This window comes from Pseudopipra pipra, chromosome 1 (assembly GCF_036250125.1).
Source record: "Pseudopipra pipra isolate bDixPip1 chromosome 1, bDixPip1.hap1, whole genome shotgun sequence".
Taxonomy (NCBI): Eukaryota; Metazoa; Chordata; class Aves; order Passeriformes; family Pipridae; genus Pseudopipra; species Pseudopipra pipra.
The window spans coordinates 110650239-110675391 of record NC_087549.1 but is presented as its reverse complement, the minus strand read 5'-3'; the positions used below and the strand labels follow the sequence as shown (position 1 = coordinate 110675391).

At 37.6% G+C, this 25153-nt stretch overlaps 1 protein-coding gene across 5 annotated transcripts in view; it reads left to right on the top strand.

Annotated features, from left to right (window-relative positions):
• MYRIP (myosin VIIA and Rab interacting protein) overlaps positions 1–25153 on the top strand; it is a 215521-nt gene that overhangs the window by 18076 nt on the left and 172292 nt on the right. The gene's annotated exons all lie outside the window — the stretch shown is intronic.

The window sequence follows — 25153 nt, the reverse complement described above, 5'->3', positions numbered from 1 at the left end:
ATTGCAGTTGTTACATGTTAATTTATTTTTCCATATTCTGTAAACAAAATGACATAATGAATGTGTGGAGAAAAGCTATACTGATCCATCTGCATTTTCCACTGCAAAGCTGTTTTGAATCTCTCTGCAGTGAGAATTTTTTGCAGCAGTTCTCTAATTTAAATCTTTCTCACAGCTTCATCCTACTGTTATCAGACAGGCTGCTCTTGTACATTTTCTGAAAGAAAAAGATTGGCTAAAAATAGTAAGATAATAATAAGATAAACATATGCACATATTTAGTGTTTAGAGTGGTTGATTTATTATGCCTTACTACTTCATATCAGTTTAGTTTCTTTTTTTTGCAATGGCTTTCAGCCTGGTATCAGATTAATAATATTTACTGTTCTTTTTCCCTTGTTCACCCATTATCTTTCTATTTTGATTATGCACTGGCTCTGTTCTTTGGCAGTAGTGTTATATTTTTATTTACTCTCAGTGTTAGTGTAGTCACCCAAAGCCACTGAGGCTAAAACTGTAATACAGACTTGTAAATAGATGGGCTTAGTTTACTGTGAATCAGTTGAAGCAGAAAAACCAGGCAGATCTGGCATAACTAGGAAGGTGATTGTTTTGAGTTGCTTTTCATGTGTGCTCAGAACTAGACTATGGTAGTACAAACTCGTGTACATCCCCTCTGCCACTGAAGCTCTGGCAGGCTGTCTCTGGGCTCCTGGGAAACTAGGAATCATAGCTGGCTTTTTGAGGAAGCTGACTGGACATGCTAATGATTGATTTTCTCATGTACATATTTATTAATCTTGAATTTCAGACATGCAGATGCAGAATGTTGCAGTGGGGAAGATTGGACTGCGTTGAGAGTTAAACATCTAATGTTTTGCTTTGTCATATCTGCAGTTCATGGCGGGGTTTGTGTGCTCTTTTTTTTAATTTAATTTTTTTTAAGAAGTGACAGAGGAGAGCTTACAAGGCCAAATGTGTGTTTGTGTGATATTTCTCTTTACAGAAACAGATGTGTAAAAGAGTTTGCTGTCTTTTATTTGTTGCCATTTACTGCCTGCTAATGCTGTTTTCAAGTGCCGCTTTGGTTTGTTTTTAGAGTTACCACTGTATTTTAAAAATGCTTGTCCATTTGTTTTAGGTCAGAAATGCTGAGAAGTAAGGGTGTTTTAAATAAGTGAAATTATCATTTTATGGAAAATAATTGATGAATCATCATATTGTGGTAGATGTTTCTGACCTACTACATTTTAGCCGTGTGGACAGGTTGAAAGATGGCTGTTCTGATTCTAAATTTAACATTCAGAACAACTGCAAAGGGAGAAAAGTTAGAAGGGTGGAAGGGGGAAGGCATAGAAAGGGCTCAGTGCTGACCAGCTGCAAACAGAGCAGATGCTTTGCCTGTCAGCAGCCACTTTACTTTAGGAGGCCGTGGTCAGAGTGACTTAAACTGTCTTTCTATAACTCTTAGTTAACAAAAGTGTCCATTCCGGTAGTGAATGCTGGATCAGCTATTTGTGTAGTGGTATTCTACTGAAAAAACTTAAAAACTTGATTTGGGCAGGGATGAAAACATTTCTTTGCAGGCAATGTGGTTCTCTTTTGTTTAAAATGATTCTGTTTTCTCACCTGAGAAAATGTATTTACAAAAAAAAATTACTGACCTTATGGTGCCACATTAACAACTTAAAACAGTTACGTGGGATTGCTGGAATAGTACAAGGGAAGTGTTGAGAATTGACTGTCACCCAGAGGCAGAACCATTACAGTGCTTTTCATAGCTGGGTTGATGAATATCAGCTTTGCTGCCTTTATTTATACAGTCACATTTTCAGCTGTAGTAAAGACAAACACAGTGATTCATGATCAAATCTCCAGAAGTATTTTATTTGCAGAAAAAAATTAGATGTCTGTGCTCACTGGAGGGCCCTCTCTACTCTGGTTGTTCTAATTATCTTTTTAGTCAAAGAATGAGTAAGGGATTAGAATAGAGCCTTGTGTAAAAGATGATGAAATGTTTTAAACTGAGAATCGCTTTTGCCTGCTTTCTTCTTTCTGCTCTCTTTTCAGAATATTCCATTGCGGCATGAGTAGGCCTTATGAAGAAGCTTCTGAAGAAACAAATTCTCATACCTGACAAAACCCAGAAACCAGTTTGACACTTTCTCTTGTCAGACTACTGTAAACTTTGGTGTTTTTACAGTATGTGTCATGGGTCTTATAGTGGATAAAATATTGAACTTCTTCCAAACTCCATTAATCAAAATATTGTCAGTGTGAGTCATATCAAACTGGCAAAATGCCAAGTCAGACATTTGGGTAACTATCTGTTGATTCTACATATCAGTTCTTGTTCCTCCTTCCTGTGGCAGGCTTGTATCAAATACCTTAAACCAAACAAAAACCAAGCAAAAAAACCCTGTCTGTCTTCCCTGCTCTCCTTGCCTCCAAGCAAAGCAATTTTATAGCTGTTTTCCTAGTGAGGAAGGAACAGGAGATTGGTCTCATTGTCACAAGCTTCAGTGTTACAGCAGATGGACTTGTGATCAATACCTTGTTACTTGAAGTGATTTCATAAGGTCAGCCTTGCTACCTTTCACTCTGATGAACAGTGTGGGGTGAGCCCAAAGAGCATTTCTGTCCATTACCCTGAGTTTGTTTTTTTTTTTTTTTTTTGAGCAGATAGTCACTGTTCTGATTCCTGTGCCTGCTCTTTGACTTCTCAAGGGATCCAGAGAAGGAGGCTGTAAAATACCACATCATATCCCCGCTTCTGCTCATGAGGCTTGAGAATAAGGCCACACTAATGAGTAGCATGTCTTTATGTGTTGTCCTGACAGACATGTTCTCTCCCTATGAAAAAGGGTCTTAGAGTGTTTACTCCTTCTCTGAAAATGGTGCTCTTTGTGCTTCCTGTGTTAAAACAGCTGCACGCTTTTCCAGGGCAAGGCTCTGGTGAGCTGTCATAAGTTTAGCTCTCCTATGTCTAAAATTATTTTTGGGTGCAAAGAATGATTCCTCAGAATCATATCTGAAGCTTAATACATTATTTTGCTACTGCTTTGACTTATAAAACAGGATTAAAACATATCTAGGGCACTACAGCTGTTTCCTGGAAGTAAGAGTTCATTAACAAGATTAAGAGCAAGACATCTTTTTTTATAGCTTATCAGCAGTTTTGTTACATAATGTTCCAAGATTCAAAGGAACCTGTTTTCTAGCTCACACAGACCGTCAGGATTAAGAGTTGTCAGTAGTGCATCTGTGTACTGGATGCTTTCCCTCTCTCAAAAGCTGTCTTTAATATTTTAACAGATACCCCTTAGCATTATTCTCAGTTCAAGATAAGTTGCTTATCAAAAAACATTGACCTGCACGAATTCTGCATGAAAGTCAGATAATTAATGGTTGTTTTTGCTACAGTAAGTAAGGATGCACTTCAAAATGTATTTAGAAACTCTAACTTGCCACTAATTTCGGGAAATATTGATCCAAGGATTCTGCTTGCTGTGGAATTATGCTGTGTTTGGGGTTAGGCAAGGAAGTAGGCATCTCAGCAATGATACAGCATCTTACTTCATGTGCAGGACAACAATGTTTTGAGTCCTTTCTGTGATTTGCCCAAAAGTCCCTGCTCTGACACCACAGGGTCCTGGTACAAAGGTAGTGAGGATGTAGGTTCTGCTGACTCAGCATTGGCCCTTTCTGCACCTATAAGTGGAGAAAGTGGTTGAAGTTGACAAGAGGGTAGATTCTAATTTGTGGTTTACAAGACAGAATTCAGGGCACTGGAAAGAATCTGTCATTAGAAGCAAAGAACTTTCAGCTCTTTAAGTTATAGATTTAGGCCCAGATTTTTTTCTCTCTAATTGAGTTAAAAATGCCAGAGTACTGCCAAAGAGCTTAGGTGCCTCTAAAGCAAGTTCTGTGCATCTTGCTTGTGCATGCTTGTGACTACAATGGGAACCTACTATGACTGTTCCTGTTACCTGAATGACATGTAGATGCTATAGCAAAAGCATAGATGGAATTTCTCAACAAATTCTTAGTGCCAGGTGTTTGAATACAGGCAATTCCAGATGTGAGTTTTGGCTTTTTCAAAATGTGTTTACAAATGCAGCTTCAACTGAGAGGAAGTGAACCAAGCACCACCTCTCAGGTTTCTTGATGCTTATGAAAAGGTGCAAGAAGCCTGGTTTTAGGGAATGTTAGAGAAACTTGTGTAGAAAGAAGTGTCTCCAGCTAACATTTTTAATATTGGACAGGCTGTGGAGATATAGCTGAACACAGCTGGCATACACTGTGCTAAGCTTGCATAACCTGTGGGTAAGTATTAAAAGAAAGCAGTATGATGTTGCAGAGATGTTATAAAACGTATTGCAGGCTTTTTTTAATGTAATTTGATCTTCATTGTGGGTTATGACTAATCAAATTATTGGCTACAGTTTAGCTAAAAGGAGTGAGTGTTCCTAGTGATAATGAATAGCTATAATGTAAAATCAATATTTAATCTCTGATGCCTTGTGTATGAAGAGTCTAAGATGTTAAACGTGACTTGTAGGAGTAATCTTCTCTCACTGGACTAGCCCTGCAGTGCGGGTTGTTTTCTTGCGTATGCACTCCTGTCTTTACAATTTAGTCTGCCTTAAATATTGATTTCTCTGTTCAGGTGTTACTACAGCAGTACAATTAGTAGTACTTTCAGGTTATGGTAGAACATGTAAATAAATGTGAAAAGAATGGCTGCATAATGTAACTTATTCAGGATTTATTCTTCAGATTAGAGTTTAGAATCTAATCTAAACTCTAGGAATACTCTGAATGCATTTCTGTACAACGTTCACTAAGTTGTAAGTAATATGTGTGAAGTCTTAGTTTTGGAAGAGGCGTTGTATTTAAAATGTGGGTTGGTTTCAGGTTTGGGATTTTTTTTTTAGTGCCAAAAAGGAGTAGTTTTACTGTAAGTTTCTATAGCAACATACTATAAGACCTGTCCTTGGCTTCACCGATCTGGATGGATCTGCCTGAAGCTGCATGGCTTCCTACCTTCATTATGCTCGCCTTTGGTTTTCAAGAAAATAAGAAATACTGGTCATCATTGTGAATGATGAGACTTGTCATTTAGATCTGAAATTTGACTTTTAATCCTTTTTTCAGAAACGTGCATTGTGGAAATGTAAAAGTACACATTTAAGAAACACTAATGTCTGTGAAAGGAAAAGACTTGTGCTTCTGCCTATGTAGCAGTAACCATTCTTAAGAAGTATTCTAATATTTCAGAGATAGTAGATTTAAGGAAATTAGTAATGACTAGAAGTTGGATTTGCTGATATTTTTATTTCAAGTACTGTTGGTGAATCAAGGGATTGTCTTTGTCTTTGCTTACTTCAGGAATTTCCATGCTCTGTGTTCTTAATAGATGATGAAATTTCTCTGGTAATTTTTTGTGGCCAGTTCCAGTGCCCACAGCTATGAGTAAAACCAAGAACAGCTGTAAGTAACAGCAGGAAGGTGACAGTGGAAAAGGACTATTGTGAAGTTGAGTTACCTTTGCATACTGAGTAGGGAGCTGTATCCTACTGTCCATGCTTTTGATTATAAAAAGGTGCATTTTGTATACTTGCTAATATTTCCTTTCTGAAGCCTATGAAGAACCGAAAGCATCTTGGAATACACATGACAAATAAATGTTCAACAAATATTCATGGCAAATAAAAATGTGTGGAATGAGCACTTTGAGAAGGTAAGACCACTGTATTAGAAAGAGCAAGTTCACGTTTTTGTTCACTATGCTGAGGCTTAGGGAGTATGTCACAGGATCTGCCTCGAATTATTGAATCAGCAGAGGTGAATGAATGTTAATAAATTGCTTTGGTGAGTTTGTATTCACCTAACACCTCATCCTTCAGGTTCTCTAGAACTTATCTTGTGCAACTTCCTACTTCAAGCTGCCCCAGAGGAATGAGCCGTGCTAAATGGGATACCAGTTCTTAGAAATCTGTCCCGAGTCTAGGAACCTGTGTCTTGAGAAGTTATGAAAAGATAGCTACTTTGTAAGTTACTTGGTCTGGATTCTTCACTATTCTACATCATTTCAAAATGAACTATTGCAAACTATGATCTACTTGCTTTCCAGAAATGTCACAGTGTGTACCTAGAGGTGAGATCATTTTTTAGTGTTTATAAGCATGTTCTCTGTTTATGGTGAGTTCCAAGGACTTGCTGGACAACTTTTGGGAGGGGAACAGAGCTGACTGAGTTGAGGTGCATGTTAAAGATCACTGATCTTTGTTTCACAAATGGCAAACTTCTCAGCGTTTTTCTTTCTAAATGAAATTAGTGAACATTTTCCAAGAAATGAAAGAGGGCTGTACATGTATGGGAGAATACCAAAGGTGTCAAAACACTTTGTCAACACTCCCAAGGTGTCGCTTCAGAAATGTCTTTGGAGATACTTTTTACTGTAACACATTCTACCACTTGTTGGTTCATATGCGAAATAAAATGGATTTGCTTTTGTTACCTCTGTGAAAATAATAGATAAAAGAGTAGTGGTAGAAATTAACGTGTTAAAAAAATTTAGCATTTGTAATATTTAGACATACAAAAATTGTAATCTGTGTCTCAACTGAAGGTATTATGCAAGTTAATATACCATCAAGTTTTGCTGCAATGGGTGTTGCTAAAGTATATGATACTACCCTATGATAAATGCAAGATAATTATAATTTACCCCTGAGGAGTTACAATAAAGAGCTTCACGTTTGCTTAGGGGAAGGAACTAACATATGGGCAGTTAGTACAGAGTCATACTTTTTCCTGTAATTTCACTTGGGGTAAATTGTTAATCTTCTGTTGCCTTTATTTACAGTTGGTATGTATTTGGCTCTGTGCCGGAAGCAAGTCTTTGAACTGCACACTAGAGAAGACTGTGTAACAGGCTCGTCCTTTGTCTTTGGTTGAAATGAATTATAACTGGTCAATATATTTGCTTATGCCTCTTTTCCTTTATTGCTGTAATAATTTGATTCCTAAAGATGACCTAAAGTTCTTCTGAAAGCAGCTGAACTCAAACATACTTTTTTAAGCTTTTTTTGTCTATGGTACTTATTTTACTCATTCTTCTATACCAACTCCATAAAGGAAAATAATAAATATCTCTATAAAATTGGTTTACAACAGGATTAGTATCTTAGAGAATCATAGTAAGTCTTCATTAATGCAGTTCTTCAGTGCACTATGAAGATGCAAAACTAATACCACTTTATGACAAATTGTGTATGGTTCTTGATACAGCGTGGATTATAATTTGACTGGTAGATGTTGGAGGATATGGGTTGCATATGGTTTGGTGTTTCTGCAGCACTTCCAGCTTGAAAGGACATTCTGAATTTATCTTGGTTTTGGGAAGCACATTGGAAATGGAGTGAAGCACAGAAGTTGGTGTTTGCATGTCAACAAAAGAACTCTAAATCAGAAAGCAATTAAAAGAGATGGAGGTGGCAGGGATTTAATAAAATTTTTCTGCTGCTCAGAAACACTTTGGTTGAGACTTAAAAAAAGAGTTTAATATCTCTCTTGGCTACTGTAGTATTTGCCAGTGAAGGCAGCTGATTATGTGCTAGTGGCACCTCTCTCCTTTTCCCCACCTCGGTTTTCCATCAGTGCGTGATGGACTTTATGGTTTTGCTCAGAGCGTAGCAGTAGGAGGAAGGGGGCCATTGTATTGTGATAGAAGATCTGTCATTAAAACAGGGCAGCTCGTTAATGTTGCCACTGCAGTCCTATGGTTTTTATAGTTTTGAACTTGCAGGAAGCGATGAGTTACTTGCTTCCATTTTGACTTTGTGTGTTTTTTCTCCTTTAGTTTCCTGTTTAAGAAAACAAAAATAAACTTGTGTTGTTCTGGTAGGCATGTTGAAAATATGATTAATTTTAAAGGCTTTTTTGTAACTCTATGTAGGCTGTCAGTCATCCTGGAGATAATTCTGTGGTAATCCTTCCATTACCTTGGTCACACAAAAGAATGAACCTGTCTTTTCAGTTGATGTTGCTTCAGTTGATGGCAAGATGTCACCTGTGACTGTCTTTTGAAAACTTTATTTTAATGAATTGTGGACTAGTATGAAAATAGTCACATATTTGTATGACAGCTGTGGAATATCTCTTCTTAGATAGGAGACTAATCTAAATAATGTCAGTAGTAAAGAAATTTACTCCATGCCATAAGATACCATATGAAGTTTCTATATGCCTCATAAATGTTGCCTGTTGTTTTTTCACTGTTATATTATTACAGGTAATATGCATTTAGTATATGCATTCAGTGCATAAAAGCGGAATGTGAATTTGTGTTTTGTGTATAGCTGGTTGATCGTTTTGATAAAGAAAAACGTAATTTTACTGTACAGGTAGTACTCAAAGGTGGTTTTGATGTTTTATAGTGGGTCTGAGGATGAACAGCCTTTAAATTCTTTACATTTGCCAAACTTTTAGTTTAAGTCCAGGCTGGTATTTTTATCTTTTTGCATTCTGAATAAAAATGAGAACAGAAAATAAGTATTAGTAGCACAAGAGGGAATAATTTTTCTTCCTAATCAAACAAAATATTATTCTAGTCCTTAGCAGAGTCTGTGATCACCAAAAAGTATTCTCCTGGCTGACAATTCTCTCAAACTTCATTTGTCTTTAATCAGTTGAGGAAGCAGTTCCAGGCACTCTAGTGCAAAGCATTTGTGCCCTTGGGTAATTTAAAAAGATGCAGCATTCCATTAATCAACTTGGGATTTAGTTTCATAAAAGAAAGGACAGCAACTCTACCATCACAGAATTTACTTTTGACCTACATTTCTCTGGTTAAGTTGATAGCATTGGCACTTTTTGTGATAACACAGGCTGTTCTTAATATTCCCCCAGTCTCATGTTTACAATAGCTGAGTTAAGTACTGTAGGCTTTGGATACATTAGAGACTCGTGCTAGGAATGGCAGTTGGAACTGCTGAGATTCAGCAGTTAAGCGATCTTGTAGACTGTTGAACAGGAAATGCCCAACAACAGGTCTTTACCTTAAAATGTTCTTTTAAGCAAACAATTCCATCCGTACAACACTTACTTTGAGTAAATTAGCTAAGCGGTTAATTTTGCAAAAGGAAAGTGCAATGTCATCACTTTGAGCAGAAATGATGATCTTAAATAGGTACGTTATCTTGGTATTGCAAGCATTGCTGCTTTAGCATCAATTATCTACATTAGCATTAATTACAATTGATGTGATGAGTAAATCAGCAGTATATAACTGTAGTGTATACGAAGAGGTAGGAACTTTGAAAACTGCTGTGATGCTTTTTTCATTCAGTGAAAAAAATCTTCTAATACTGATGCTTGCTGCAGAATAGTAATCTCATAAATTTGGCAGAGCATTTCAGTCATATATTTGATGTCTCCACATTTAGCTCACCTAGTGTGGTGGCATTTTCCTTTGATTACTTTGCTTCAGCATTTTACAACACTTTGCAGTAGTGATTTGTGTTATCTGAGACAAGGGAGCTTGGAAAAGAGGCAGAAGAAGAAAATATCATGGAAGTCACTGTTATATGGTGAAATCCGATGGTCCCTTTATCCTGCTTATATTCTCTTGATTTGGCTGCCTCTGGTGTGGTTTATGAGTCTAGCTCGGTTGGCTTTGCATGGATAAAGCTTCTCTTCAGTACTATGGATTTCTTTCTTTACTCAAACAAATACTTTAGTTCTCGATAACAGCAATTAGCATGGAGGATGTAAAGTCAAGACTTTGTCTTTCTGAATAGTAAAAACCAAACAATGAAGCACTGCAACTCCAACATACATATGTATTTTATGCATATCTTTGCATTTTGGGAATCTGGTCCTATCTCCCACCTAACATTGTAGATGCCTGATGTAGTAAAACTTGAGACCATAACAGGTTGCTGTAGAGATGATAATGGACATTAGCTTTCATGAAGCAGTTAGGAATTGGGTGACAGAAATAACAAACACTGTTTCTTTTTATATGGTGCAAGTCTTGGAAAAATAAATATCCTCCACAGATATCTGTGATGAGAAACTATGTCATGACTTAGGAGCAGTTATATTTTATTGTTGCCATGTTCTGGGTAAAACATCAGCAGATACTTTATGTTTGAGCATGTTAGACCATCTTATTATTATGACTTTTGTATTTGGGATTGCAGAAGAAAGGTTTGAGGATATAAAGAGTTTCCCAGACCTCTCTCCTTCAGTTTGAGCAATTCACTTAGGAAAGAGATGAATTCATTAATTCCTTTCCTGCTGGTGAAGAGGCTGGTCTGCCCTGAAAACACTTGATGAAGGGGCTGAGTAGATAATACCTTTGTTTCCTTACACCTCTTAATAGCTGGCCAGTAGAACTCCTTAGGCCTACATTAAAAGCTATATAGCAACCTGGAAAGCTGTTTGTGGAGAGCCCATGTTGTTGTACTGTGTTTCTAATGAATTGTACTGAGGTAACTTCCTGAGGTAACTGTCGAGTAGCAATGTAGCACAGACTTTCTTTTTGTGTTAACAGTAAACCTTTGGCTGTGTAATAAATGTTACAGATTCATTCCCACCATTACTTCAATTTAAAATACTGTCTCTGTCAGAGATAAATTAGAAAGCTGGATTAAAAAGACATAAGCCTGAAATACAGGATCATACTGTGATGATCTGCCAGTCATCATTCATTGTGTAAAGTCATGTAGATTCTTCTCAAAATCAAGATATTTAGATACATTTCATAAAAGTTTTAGAAGATTTTGATTTTAGGGAACTTAATTCTGTAGAGAAAAAGAGGAAGCTGTTTATGTGTGAGTGCTATCTATATGATACACGTTGTATGGGTCTTCTCTCTTTTGGAGCTCCTCATTTGTTTCCAAGTACTTTGCTGCTTTGCAAAGCTTTAAATTCTGGTATCTGTTCATTTCTGGTATCTGTTACATTTCCAGTAAATAGTGTGAGCCACTATTTACTGCCTCATGTTGATACACATGATCTGCTTCTTAGAAAAATATTTAGGTTTGCTTTAATTGATAAGCAAATGTTGAGAGAATTTCACATATTGCCATAGTTTTAGACTTTGAGACAGTAAATCTATTTCTCTGGCCATAATAAGCCACACAGTGGTATTTATTACAGAGCCTTTGGGTTATATAATTACTCTCTCTGTTATCAACATCAGAAAAGGCAATGAAAATACTGTATTTAAACAAAGCCCATGCTTGGTCCTTAGTCACGATAGGTTATTTAAAAGTGGATGTCGTTTCCTGACAGGAATTTTTGGCAGGGAATCCATTTTCCCTCCATGTTTTATGCAATCTGGTGAAATTACACAAGAAACTGACTGGAAGGGGAGCCTCATACAGAAGGAATTTGTACAATGAGCAGTTGCCATTAAAAGCAGAAAAGCCTGATGTTTCCTGAGGACCAGAACCTAGATGCCACTGCATTGCAGTGATCCTGGCTGTTGGTTTAAAGCACTGTGGGTGTAGGAACTTTCTCCTTGTGCTCGAAAGGTCTCAACTAGCACTTGGATTTTGTCATGCTATTCTTAGTATCCTGCCTCTTCCTTGGGTCATGAAGCATGTGGTAGGGTGAGAAAAATTACACTCATCTCACTGAAGTGACTGTCTGTGTTTGTGCACAGAAGGTGTGAGGTGTGGTCTTGAAGTTCTTCCATGTGTTGCCATAGTAGACTCAAAAATCTCTGTCCTACCTTGGGGAGGAAAGGGAGGTAGTTTTACAGATATTGGCGGCCTGTGACTTAGCAAGGTGCTGCGGGTGTGATTGTGTTTGACTTAATGAAACCCTCTAATGTATGCCTGGTTCAGAAAACTTAAATGTAAAAATTCTTCTTTGAAGTCTTGTATTTACTGTTTCTTGGTGTTCTTTTACCAAATACATTCTCTATCCCCATGATATTAACTGCAAAACTTGACTGCTGCTGCAAAAGTGGAACCAAGTTCTTTCAATTTCATTCATTACTGTGCTTTCAAAGTCCCTTAAACACTGGATGGAAGTATTGCTTGTGCAGCCTTTTCATCAGCAGTAGGGTTGCATGATTGTGAGTAATTAAAATTTTTTGTAAAATATTGCACAAGAAGTAATAAAGCCATCTGTGTTTCAATTTAGCAATGTTATGTCTTCAGGGCTTCTGAGGAATAAGTTATATACTGATTTTCATCGAACAAGTATAACTGAACACTCACTGGGAGAGAGTCTGCAGCATAAAAAAATAGGGGAATTGTGTTTCGGTTCAAGTTAACGTTTCTGGAACCATCATCTCACAATTCCATGCCTGAGGTACTAACACTTCAAAAGCTAAAATTTTACACATATTGAACCTTTTGTTTAAGACCTGTTTCTTACCATTGTCCTGATGTTTTTAGTCTCTGTGGGTTAGATGCAAATCAAGTACCATTTCTGCATCTGTTTCCTAAAATGAACCTATCATGAGAAGCTTTAGCTTTTATTATAGACCTAAATCTTTGATATTTAGAGAACTGGCATTATGGCTATTTGTCTTTTGTCCATCCATTTACAATTGTTACTTGAATGTTAATGATAATGAACTAAATTGTCCTATAAAAGATAGGTTGTGGTTTATTGCAAACATGCATATAGTGCACAATATTCGTATTTCCCCTTCCTTACCTGATTTCTACTAGCATTAACAGATGCTGTCATTAACTTTTGTAGCTAAAAGTGAATTTGTTATTAAAATGTTTAACAGCGAAGTAGACTTTGAAGGTTTTTGCCTGCTAATGTTTGTCTTGTGCAAGAAACAAACAGAAAAGAAAAAATACATGACATTGCAGAATGTACTATAAATACTTTGAAAGATTTTTTTTTTAATTTCTAGACTCATCACAAGGATTTGGTAAGCAATATGTGAAAATTAGCACTTTTTCATAATTTTTTCTGAACACTGAATTACACTGTGACTGCTATTACTTGCAATCCATAATGAAATATTTGTCTATACATCATGCAGTAAATTGCAAGTGGTGACTTACACTTGAAAGTGTCTCAGAATTTATATTCTGTAGAATTTCTCATTTGATCATAGAACAGACACATTTTTACTATTTGATTAAATTTAGGCTATAAAAATTAATTGTCCTATACTTAGGGTTGTGAAATACTAAGAGATGGAGGAAGTGCAATTTTTTTCCCCCTCTTCTTTCTATTTTTGTAGACCAAAGGAGGATATGCTCATCCTTCCTTTTTCTCCTCCCTACTTCCAGATGATACAACTGCATTCTCCTCTGTTTCATGCTTTGCGCAAATGTGATGTTTCTACTTCCAGTCTACTATATCTTTTTGCCTAACAAATTTGATTAAAAATTTATTTGTTATTTAGTTACCAAGCACAGCAATGCAGTACAGTCATTGTATTGGCATCTGACACTGAGGCAGTTGTTCAGCGTTCTGTGTAGCTGTTGTCCCCTGTTCAATAGGTAAGGGTACTTACCTATCTAGGGAAAATACTGTAAAAACTTTATTGTTCATGTGAAGGGAACTTTAGATGGCTGAAGTCTGTATCATCACCAGCAAATGACTGTGTGAAGAAGTTTATCTGCTTATATAAAAGAAGTGGTTCAAAACTCAGTAGATAGCTAAAATACCCTCACCACTCTGGAAGGGGACAGGCATTCACTTCAATGTTCTTGAGGCATTGCCATGGCCAGTTTTCCAGCTTGACAGGAAGAGGAGAGGGACCAGCCTCTGGTGCCAAGACACTCTTCCAGGGACAAATCAAAGTTCCATTCACTCAATTGCATCTTCCTGTACTTCTTGCCAGCTGGTCTGGTATTGTTTCATTAATCTGAGGAGAGTGGAAATAGACGATTTGAGTAAATTATTCCCAATAGCAAAGAGATGGGAGAGCCTGCTTGTCTCTGCCTACTGGGAGGAGGTTGAGAACACTTGTAGAAGAGAGGCCTTTCTTACGCTGACTGCCAGATGCTCTGAGTTCCTTTCAAAGCTTTTCTTTTTCCTTATAGATCAATGCATCAGTTGCATTGACTGGAAGATGTGACTCGTAATTGTTAAGCCCATCAGCATGCTTTTTTTGTACTTCTTGCTTAGGGAATGCCTGTTTTGGGCAGTAAAACTGGCAGAGATCACAGTCAGTAATGTAGCATGCAGCAGTACTGGATCTCATCAAGCAGAACTATGGTCTCATGGCTGAAAGGGGGTGTATGTGTCCCTGCAGGGCTTACTAGCTCCCAGGCAGTACAAACAGGACTAAATTGTTTCTGGAGTCAAACAGATCTGTTGTGTATCTCACTGTGCTCCAGCAGAGGTGCAGTCCTAAAAAAATAACATGTGCAAAGTGCTTGCATGAAAGAGCCTTGCAACAGAGAACCAACTGCTTTTGTGTAAATGGTGTTTTGCTGTAATTGCACATACGACAAAAGTTAAATCATCTCAGTGTGGCTAACTTAGGTATTAAAAATACAATCCACCTTCCAGTAAATTTCTCAAAGATCTGTGGTTAAAGAAGGCAAGAGTTATTAATTTTCCTTTCTAAGTCCAAGAATAACATTTTCTACTTTGTGTAGAAGAACAAAACCTAAAATGTAGGCAAGTAGAACTTCACTTTTAGGCGTGTTTCTGTCATCTTTCAAAAACATTTGCGGAGAAAAACCCCACAATGTAAGTTTCTCATTTTTATGTGTCTCATCTTGTACATGTGGAACTTGAAATGTGTCACAGTGTTAAATAATCTGTTCCTGATCTAATAAAAGTGAACTTGGCTCTTCTGACTGTAAACACTAAAACATGGCTGATGTTTTAAAAAATGTTTATTATTGTAAGCAGTACATGGAGGCTTATATTGATTGCTTTAATATAATTAGCTTTATGACAGCTATAAATTACTCATTGAACTGGAAAGACAGACCTTTACAGCGTATCAGAAAAGTCTTTCAGTTTGGTGAATTTATTGCAACCGAAGTAGTGCAGTGATAATTGGTTACAATATACTTAGCTGCCAAGTGTGTTGCAGTGGCCTTTTTTGGAAATGGGAGTCACACATACCTGGCAGGGATAAATGCAGGACCTTTCTGGGTTATTTAAGTTCTATAAAATCCTCTGTAATTGATTTGATAATACTTGAGGTTCCATAGATGACAGAGGCATGGGTCAGAGGGAGTTCAGAAAGGTTTCTTTGTTTTGGGGAAATAAGCTTAATCTGAGTTGAGTGTGTTCCTTGTTTTCTTTCCCCCATCTCCTTCAACTGTTTTTTTTTAAACCAGATTTCTGATAGATGTTTTTACAGTAAAAGTGTACTGGTGAGTTTTGTAGTTACCAGAATAAAGTATTTCACAGGACAAATGTAACCTTTGCAGTTCTGAAGTGTTGGTGCAATTGCTCTAATCTCCGTGAAGCGTTACTGATTGGTGTTGAGACAGCACTGCTCTGACCTCATCTCTCTCAGCTGATCTCACTATAGAGTTCTTCTGAAAAGTCACGTTTGTGCTGTATGTCTAATTCTGACTAGTTGCTGATTAATCTGTGTGTACTGTCAGTCTCTTTCCCTTGCAGACTTGCAGCTTTTCTTTCCTGTGCCTTTTGGCATGAGTCAAGAAGCAGAAGAGGGCTGAACCTGTCCAAGGAGCAAGGTGTACTTATCTCACTATATCTGAAGGGCAACTCTAGTACAGTGTAAATAGTGTTGAATTTCGTCTGAAGTTAACTCTGCTATTAGCTGCTATGTTTCTTCTACCAATTCAGAACTGGTTTTAGCTTTGCTCTGCCTCAGGGGAGCATAGAACAAAGGAATTAGTTTGCTTTTGTGGGTCTTTGATCCTGCTCCGAAACTGGCAGCCCCTGTCTGATTCTGAACTGTGCTGCTTCTTGGAGGTCTTCATTTTGGTTATTGACTCTTCATACAGGAATTTGAAACTGGACAGGATTGACATAAATAGAGGAGAAGCTGGTAGCCAGTTTAAGCACCCTGGGAAAAAAGCCTGATCCTCATCTAGTAGACTTGCAAGCTTAGCAGAGCACATACTCAGCCTGAGGAAACCAACAGTGTTCTGTGAGTACAAGGACTGTGTCTGGGCAGAGACCTTTACTTAGCAAAGGATTAGCTGGGTGCAGTGACCAGCCTCAGCCTTCCTGAGATTGTCTTGGAGTTTTCTTTAGCTTCATGAGTTTGAGTTAGAACAGTGGCACTTCTTGAAATGAGCTTATGTATCTGATTTAACAAGGTTTTGTTCTTACTCTTTGTAGTATTAATAAAAACCCAAGGGTTTAATCTTGAAGACGCAAGCTCTATGGAACCATGCACCCATGGAGATTTGTCAGCTTTAATCCTGTATGCGACCTTCTCAGCAGAGCATGAGAGGGCTATTGTTGCTGCCTTGGCTGGTACTGATTATACATTGTAACAATGGGTCCAGTCATTTAAACTTGAGGTTTTTCCTTTTTATGTCTTAAAGAATTCTGTCAATATGCTCTCAACTCTATTTTTATTTCAATGAAATAATGCATAAACAAGTACTTTCTGTTTGCATAGGATATTCAGTCAAGAAAATAAATAAATAAATGTTGGAATAGAGGATCCTGGCAAAAAGAGACAGTTTCTCAAGCCAGAAAAGTTTCTTTGAGGTGATAGGCAAAGGAGAACAAATAGCTCTTCCTGTGTTAGGCTGCAGTTGATGAAGCAAGGCAAGTCAGATTAGTGCTGCATACAGATTTATCCCTCTGGAATATCCTCTATGTGTAACTTTGACACACTTAATATTGGTCCTAATAGCTAGAAGAGTTGGGACAAAAAAAGTTGGGGTGTGAAAGTTTTTTTCTGGGATTTTGGCAGTGGATGGGGAGATGGTAAGACCAGCTTCGAACTCAGTATCATTTTGTCATGTCTATTTTGCTACCTGCTTTGGTTTCGTTCTATTTTGCAATCATGACTTCTTACTTCATCTCATTCAAGAATTTGTGTATTGAATACTACTTTTTTCACTTTTAACCTTCCCCTCATCAATATACTGTCTTGTTTTCTAAATGTTAGAAATGCTAGAAGAAGGCAGTCTTAGAATCGTATCCTTCACAGTGTGTTATTAAAAGAGTCAAGAATTCCAAAACGGTATATCTTTTGGGGAACATTTTATTCATAGGTATGTCTGATCTATATAAGACTTTTATCAGACTTTTCACAGGTGGAGTTGGTCATTGCACTGAACTTGTCCTTTGCAATCTATTTATTGTGATGTTAATTTCAAAAAGGAAGTGGTATGTGCATGTAAAAAGAATATATTCAGGCTTCATGTTATTTGTACTTCCGTTTAATATGTTGTTGTTTTTTGTGTTTTTTTCATCTTGTTAGTAAGAATTTAAGTTAGTTGCTGGCATATATCTGCAAGTTCACTCCCAACTGGTTTTCAGCATTTTTTTACTCCAAAATATTGATAAAATCTTAACATTTTCGAAGGTACCTTATTTTTTATGTTTGACAGCCCCCACCATCAGCTAATAGCATTCAAGTACAGTGTTCTGTACATGAACATGTAGCGCTTAACTGATGCCTGTGAAACTGAAGCATTCAGATCCTGCTTTCAGAACAGATATATTATAAGTGACAGGTTGTTCATAGGTATATATTTTGTTCCCTTAAAGTCTGCTTGGGACAGGTTCTCTGCAAAGCTGCTGACCTTGGCATGAGTATGTCTGTAAAACATAATTAGAATCCAGTGTTGGAATAGCAGCTCTTGCTGAACAGTAGATGGAGGAGATGAGATTTGGATTGTCTTCATAGTCTTCTGAATTTTGAACCTTTAATTTTTCAATGTTTGGGAAACACTTTAAAGTGTGGCAAAGAGTGTCAAAATAATTTGTAATCTTTCTAGTAAACTAAAGTGTGTGCTGCAGTAACTCGCAGCAGAGAGAGAGGTGCATCAATTGATTTGATGGGTATTTAACGTTCTACACATCCAGTAGAACTATTATCTGACCTTTATTAAAGCTTCAGCCTCATTACATGAAGGCCACAGGAATAATGAGTGGTTTGTTTATCTGTGTTTTCTCAACAATTTTTTGTCAAACGTGAAGCCCTTTATGAAGATGCAACAACAGCCCAATTTGTGTTCTAGTTCCCAAGGCAGTTGTTTTGGGTGTAGCTGCCTGTGCACTGAATGGGTTTTATTTCCCATTGTTTTCATTTATTGAACCTGTTATCTTCTTGGTTGTGGATAAATCTCTTTCTAGATCTCAAGTCAAGCCTAATTGTATGTTCCCTGTGATCTCTGTCTTGTTTTACAGCATCCTTGGTCTCTCTGCTTAAGTGTAGGAATACCTAGCTGAAGGTCACTTGGGTACAGTGTCCTGCAGAATCCCTCTTCCCTTGCGCGTTGAACTAGTTGAGGCAATAATGGCTGCATTAATCCCAGCATGTGAAGAGTACTTCTGGCAGCAGAAGCACAGTGTGGGGGCTTGTGCTCATTCTTAGCAAGGTTGGCTGTGCAAGAATGTTATCTTTTCTGGTATTTTTTTAAATACATGCAAGTTATTGGCTCTCTTTTTGACTGAAAGTATCAGTAAGCGGATCTGTTGAGTAAAAACGTGTCCTTTTTTTCCCTTCCTATAGGTAATTTTGTAGTGAGTAACTGTTCTTTTGGTCTGTCTGAAGCTGGCATGTATTATTCATAAAAGCTAGATAGGTTGTAATAAAAATAATTCTCTTCAGATACCATAGAAAAAATGCTAATTTATTAGGTTCAGGTTCTTCATGTTCCTGGGTCACTGGTCATGAACAATAACTCTGATATTGTAGGTTTTCTCTTTGTGTTAAGTTAAGTGGTTTGGATTTTTTTTAATTTTATTTTTTTTTAACTTGAGCCCTTCCATAATAAACAATGGCTTTTGTCCTTCCTCCTTCTGTATGTTGGCAAACATACAGAAAGTTGAAAGTAGGCAGCATGAGGTGGCTAACCAACTTGAGTGCTCCAAGTTTCTTTCTCTGCTCCTCTTGGGACATCTTTAGTTCAGGCTCAAACTACCTTTTTAAGCTAATGAGCATTGGGAACTCTTCTCTTGTTAGCAAAGCTCATATATTGGTCGTTGTATACATTTATTGCTCTGCCTTATAGTGGAGTTCCATCAGCCTTCTGATGCCAATGGCTTCTGACAACACCATGGGAAATAAAGACAGCTTCATACTGAAAGTACCTGATTGAATAGTCAAAAATACCCTGAGGGTCATCAAGACTCTTTATCAGTGGGAGAGCTCAGGAGTATCTTTAACCTCTAGCACGAGATAGTGTAATTAAAAGCTGACTTCTAATTCAGAATTAATTTATGACACATTCTGTATGAATTCATGTATTTCCTGACACTTGTTTAACTGTGCAAGCATAACATCCTGTGATGCTACTTTTTTCAATAGAGTTCTCATTTGTTTTTAATTGGAAGTAAAAATAAATTTCATTGTCAGGAAGAATTTCCTCATCATTGTCTTTTCCGTGCATTAGGCTCAGTAAATGAAGTCAAGGAGGCTACCTGGTCCTCTCTCATTAAGAGACTGATTCAGAGAAGTACTAAGTGCCCCTAGTACTAAGTGCCTCTAATTCTCTCACTGAGAGTTGAAAACACACAGTACCTGCACAGCAGATGAGGTGTATGACCCCAACTCAGTGAGGAGATGGATCCTGTAATGTCATCGTGTTCAGGAAGGGTGCAAAATTGTAAGAGCTGCGTATAATCTATGGTTTCAGAAATGTTTTGGGTTTTTTTCCCTCCAAATCTTGGGTGTTGTAGTCAGAGGGCACTTGTAGAATAGTGTATCCTGTGCATAGACACAGATAATAAAGCTGATGAATTTGAGCCGAAGCAAGATGGTTTTGGGTAGTCAAACTGAATTAGTGATTCATTTCATGTGAAGCCTATAACTGCTGTGGAGCTATTCCAAAAGTTTTGATTGAATGCCTTGGGGCATCAGGGAATATTTTTTCATGTATTTGTTTCCAGATTTTTATTCCATAGAAGATTAATAATTGATGACTTTAAATTTACAGTGGGGAAAACCCAATGATATTTGGCACATTGTAGATGAGTATTTCTGTTCAGATGCAGTTTAACGTGAAAATTGTTGCATTAGAGTTACTATATTAGGTGATGCATTAAAGTACTGTATTAAAGTGTTGTCTTTGTGCTATGCTTGTCCAGTTCAGGGTCTCATTTTGGAAACAATGTGGTCTTTGCCTGGCTTTTGTTTTTGATGAACGTCTCTTCTTGTTCTCTGTTTTTGCCATGGGTATCATTTGTCCCATGAGAACTTCATATTTGATTGATATTGCCTTATTAATTAACCTTGCCAGAGGCTTATTAACTGCTGTGATTTATATTTAATATCAAAGCATAGTAACAAAGCAGAAATTTATTACCTTATTACTGCTAAAATTAATTTTGAAATGTAATTTCATCCATTTTAATTATTGATCCAACAGTGATACTTATTCAGAATTTTCCCAATCTGTATTTACTGAGCCATGTTCTAAAGAGTGTTGCATTGATGAGAACCACAGCTCAACATTTAATAACGTTGCTGAGGTTTGAACAGCATGTGCCATTTAGAGTGTAGTTTATTCTGAAAATGATAAATCTTACTTCGCTGATGTTCACAAAATCATAACATGATTGGAAGGGACCTCTGGAGGTCGTCTTGTCCAATATCCCTGCTCAAGCAGGATCACCTAGAGCCAGTTTACCAGGGCCATGTTCAGGTGGCTTTTGAATTTCTCCAAGGAAAAGCTTCCCACCACCCTGGGAAACCTATGCCATTGCTCTCTTTTCATGGAGGTGACTGCTGTTTTCTGCTGTTCAGGGTACCCATCATCTATGATCCTGTCACTGGGAACCACTGAAAAGAGCCTAGCTCTGTCTTCTGTGTGCCCTCCTTTCAGGTATTTATGAAAAATTGGTAAGATCCCCCCTGGGCCTTCTCTTCTCCAAGCTGAACAGTCCCAGCTCACTCAGCTTTCCTCGTAGGAGAGGTGCCCTGGTCCCTAAACAGTCTTACTGGGCCTTTGCTGGACTCCTCAGTATGCCCGTCTCTCACTTGTCCTTGAAGCCCAAAACAGACAGTTTCTTATGGATATTCTGAACACTCATTTGTTTCAAGGTTTGATGTCCACATTTTTTGCATGATAGCTAATAGATGACATGATTTACCTATAGCAACCCCTCAGTCTCCTGTAGGGCTTTTTCTTCCCTTCAGAAGAAGGGAGTAGCAGCTGGTCCCATGAGGTGTTGGAGGCATGACTTGTATTGTGCATCTCTGGAAAGCCAGTGCCACTGACAAAATGCATCTCCTGTTTGGGTGTGCAGGCAGGCTGACTTTTACAGGAGTGATGACATAGGAAGGTCGTTCTTGAAGAAAGTTGCTACTTCACTTAATAAATTATCATATTATGTATGAAAATGACAGAGGAAAAAGGAGAGGTGCCAGACCTCAATTTACCCCTTTTTCCTTTTACTGAAAACTTAATTTCAAAGAAAAATGTACTAAATAGGGGGCTGGAGAGGAGGGCGGTGTGAGACAGGCAAGCAGGCCTTAGTACTTTCCGCCTTATTTCTAATTTATAAAGGGATTTGTATTTATTTTTTCATATTGTAAAGACAAAAGTCCATTTCATAAAGTGTCTCAAGTGGCAAACTTACTAATAGCTTTAAAAAGAAAAGACAGAATAAAAGTCCTATCAACCTAAACTACTTGGTGCCTCTGAACTGGAACCTTCCTGTCTGCGCAGTTGTTTGGGACTAGTTCTGTTGTGTGTTCTGTGAGTGTACTTTTGATTCAGGTGAATGCTTGTTGCTTTTGGATTGTGCTTCTAAGGATAGGTGTGGAAGAGGTCTTGTACTGGTTCAGTTTGCTCTGGAATACTATATACTGTTACATGAGGATTAAATCAAGGTCCATCTTGTAGGCGCAGCACAGGCTCAAGTGAATTCTTGTAGAAGTAGAGTTCAGTAAGTTTGACTTTCTGAACTATCTGAGCTTTTCAGTAGTGGTATATCCTTGTTACCCTCTATTTGTGTTTGTTCTCTATAAAAGATTCCTGCTATTGCCTTCTGGAAAATGTATGAAAAGATATGCTTGTGTTCTTCCCAAAAAAGCAGATCAGTGGTTCTTATAAATCCGTCCGCTCCTGATCACTTCCAACGTGACATCCTAATCCTCTGCATATGACAGCACAATCCTCTTCACAGTAACCAATTGTGAAAAATATTTAAATGATTCAGAACATTCATGTAAGTTGGGCTTAGGCCTGATTAATTTTTATTAATTATTATATTCTTATTTATAGGGAACAGAACTTTTTAAAATATGTTGTCAAGGTACCTTAGGCATATGTTACTCTAGTCAGAGTTAATGCAAGTCAGTTTGTATTGGCTTTTTTTCATTTAGTGAACCCCAGCTTTTTAGCTTGAGCAGCTTGCTTCAACTGCTTATAATCAATTTTCTCAAAATATAAATGATCCCTTATGCAAGGCTGACTTGCAGGAAGTCATCCTGGAATACTAATTCGTTATATCGGAAAGACCTACTACAGAAGCATTTCTTTCTTTCTTATTGAAAGAAAAAGAAAATGCATTTCTCAAGTTTAGATTGGGTTGAATTGTTTCTTGTTGGTTTGGTTATTTCTTGCTAACCAGCTGTGTTTATGTATTGAAGTTACTAGTTATTTTAACTTCTGTAATTTATCTTTTCTTGGCAGAAAAACAGTTATGTTCCACTGTGTGTCAGAAGTGTTATATTCCACTGTGTGTGTCTTTTGGGAGCTCAGTCTTTTATAATCTAACAGAACTTTCTGCCAGACAAGTAAAGGGACAGAGTTTATGTGGCAAGGCTGAGCCTTAGAGATCGCTGAAGAAGTAACAGTAAGAAGGACGAACAAGCTAGAAGCTTTCAAATTTTATCTTTGCATCAAAACTAAGAATTAAGTAATAGCAATATGTATATCATTACAAACCTTTAATAAATAAGTAAACTATTAGAGTGTAGAATATGGGCTTACATATTTTACCTGTTTAGCAAGACGACACCAAGCCTACATATGTTTGGTGTGTTTCTTTGTTTTTTTCCACTCAATGATTCCAATTCTGTAATAATTTAAGAATCATAGAATGGCTTGGATTGGAAGGGACTTTAAAGATCATCTAGTTCCAACTGTTCTGCTGTGAGCAGGGACACCTCCCACTGGACCAGGTTACTCAGGGCCCCCATCTAACTTGGCCTTGAACACTGCCAGGGATCGGGGAACCACAGTTTCTCTGGGCAACCTGTTGCAATGCCTCAGCACTCTCACAGAAGAGAATTTTTTCCTAATATTTCTGTCAGTTAAAAGCCATTCCCCCTTGTCCTCTCACTACATGTGGTTGTAAAAAGTCCCTCTCCATCTTTCTTGTAGCCCCCTTTAGGTACTGGAAGGTACTGTAAGATCTCGCTAGAGCCTTCTCTTCTCCAGACTGAACAGCCCCAACTCTCTCAGCCTTTACAGCGGAGGTGCTCCAGCCCTCTGATCATCATGGCCCTCCTCTGAACTTGCTCCAACAGGTCCACGTCCTTCTTATGCTGGGGACCCCAGAGCTGGATGCAGCACTCCAGATGGGGTCTCTGGAGAGCAGAGTAGAGGGGCAGAATCACCTCCCTCGGCTGGCCATACTGCTTTTGATGCAGCCCAGAACATGGTGGGCCTTGTGGGCTGCCAGTGCACATGGCTGCCTCATGTCCAGCCTCTCATCTACCAGCACCCCTAAGTCCTTCTCGGTAGGGCTTCTCTCAGTCCATTCTCTGCCCTGTCTGTATTTGTGCTTGGGATTGTCCTGAGCACGTGCAGGAACTTGCACTTGGCCTCAAAGACGCTTATTCTATTCTTTAGAGGGGATGACTTAGCTGTAGAGGTGCACTACATAAAATTTTTGGGAAGGGGGGTGAAGAGAGAAAAAAAGGCTTGGAATTTCCAATAATCTTTATTAATTAAGCATAGGAATGCTTTGCATTATGAAGTCAAGTCCATATGTAATCCTGGAATAGTTGTGTTATGAGCACACAATTAAATGTTTAAGTTGCATTCAATGGTAGGACTAAGCAAGTTTTGTTGTCAAAGTTATGTCACTAATTGAATAGGGTCTCTGAGTTTTTAAAACTTTTTTTTTTTTTGGACTAAATCTTATGTGTCTTTTGCCTGAGACTGAGGAACAATGGCTTTGAATATAAAAACCTTTTATTTTTTGCAGAACATTTTCAGTAGAGGAGGTAGTGGCACAGTGCTGAACCCTTGGTTTACTTTTGTCTTGTCTAATGTTTTGAGATACAAAAAGGATTTTAATTTTAAAAAAAATAAAAGGAACAGCTAAAAGGGAGGGTGCTTGGAGTCAGGATTAATAATGTTGAAAGGTAGAGACTCAAGTAAATGTGTCCCAGTTAAAGGATAAAGTCTGAAAAGAAAAAAAAAGGCATCAAAAGCAGAATGAAAGATCTGTTAGAAATAAAAATACATCCTTTAAAAAGTGAAACTATTATCCACTGAAGAAAATTGAAAAGAATGTAAACTCTGACATTTTAAAGACAAAATAACAAAAAAATAAATATTTCAAAGCCAAATTTTAAGTGCATAACAGCTATTAATAAATACATAATAAGCAAGAAACAAGTCTGCCAGGGAGTCAGCAGAGCTGATAATTATTAGGATGAAAAGGAGACACTACTGATGGATAATGTGATTGCAGCACAGCTAATTTAAATATTTTTTCATTGGAGTTCATGTCTGAAAAATTCAAGAGTTTTTCCCCCATTGAAATATTAGACAGGGGGTCCAATATGTTATCACTTTTTCATTATGGAAAAAGATTCTTATGAATAAAAAGCAACTAGGAGAACTTCTGTGGGACTCTGTAGTTTCAGTAATTAAATACGGATGAAATTAAACTTTGGCAAGTACCAAGCAATGTACATGGTGAAAAGGAAAAAAAAACCTTAAAAACTTTAGCCTTTAAATGAGTAAATCAGTTACTGCCATTAAAGAAGGACTTACAAATTGGTTCAGTGCTCAGTGGTACTGAACTAGTGAATCTAGAAGGATGTTGACAATATAGTAGTAAAGGAATA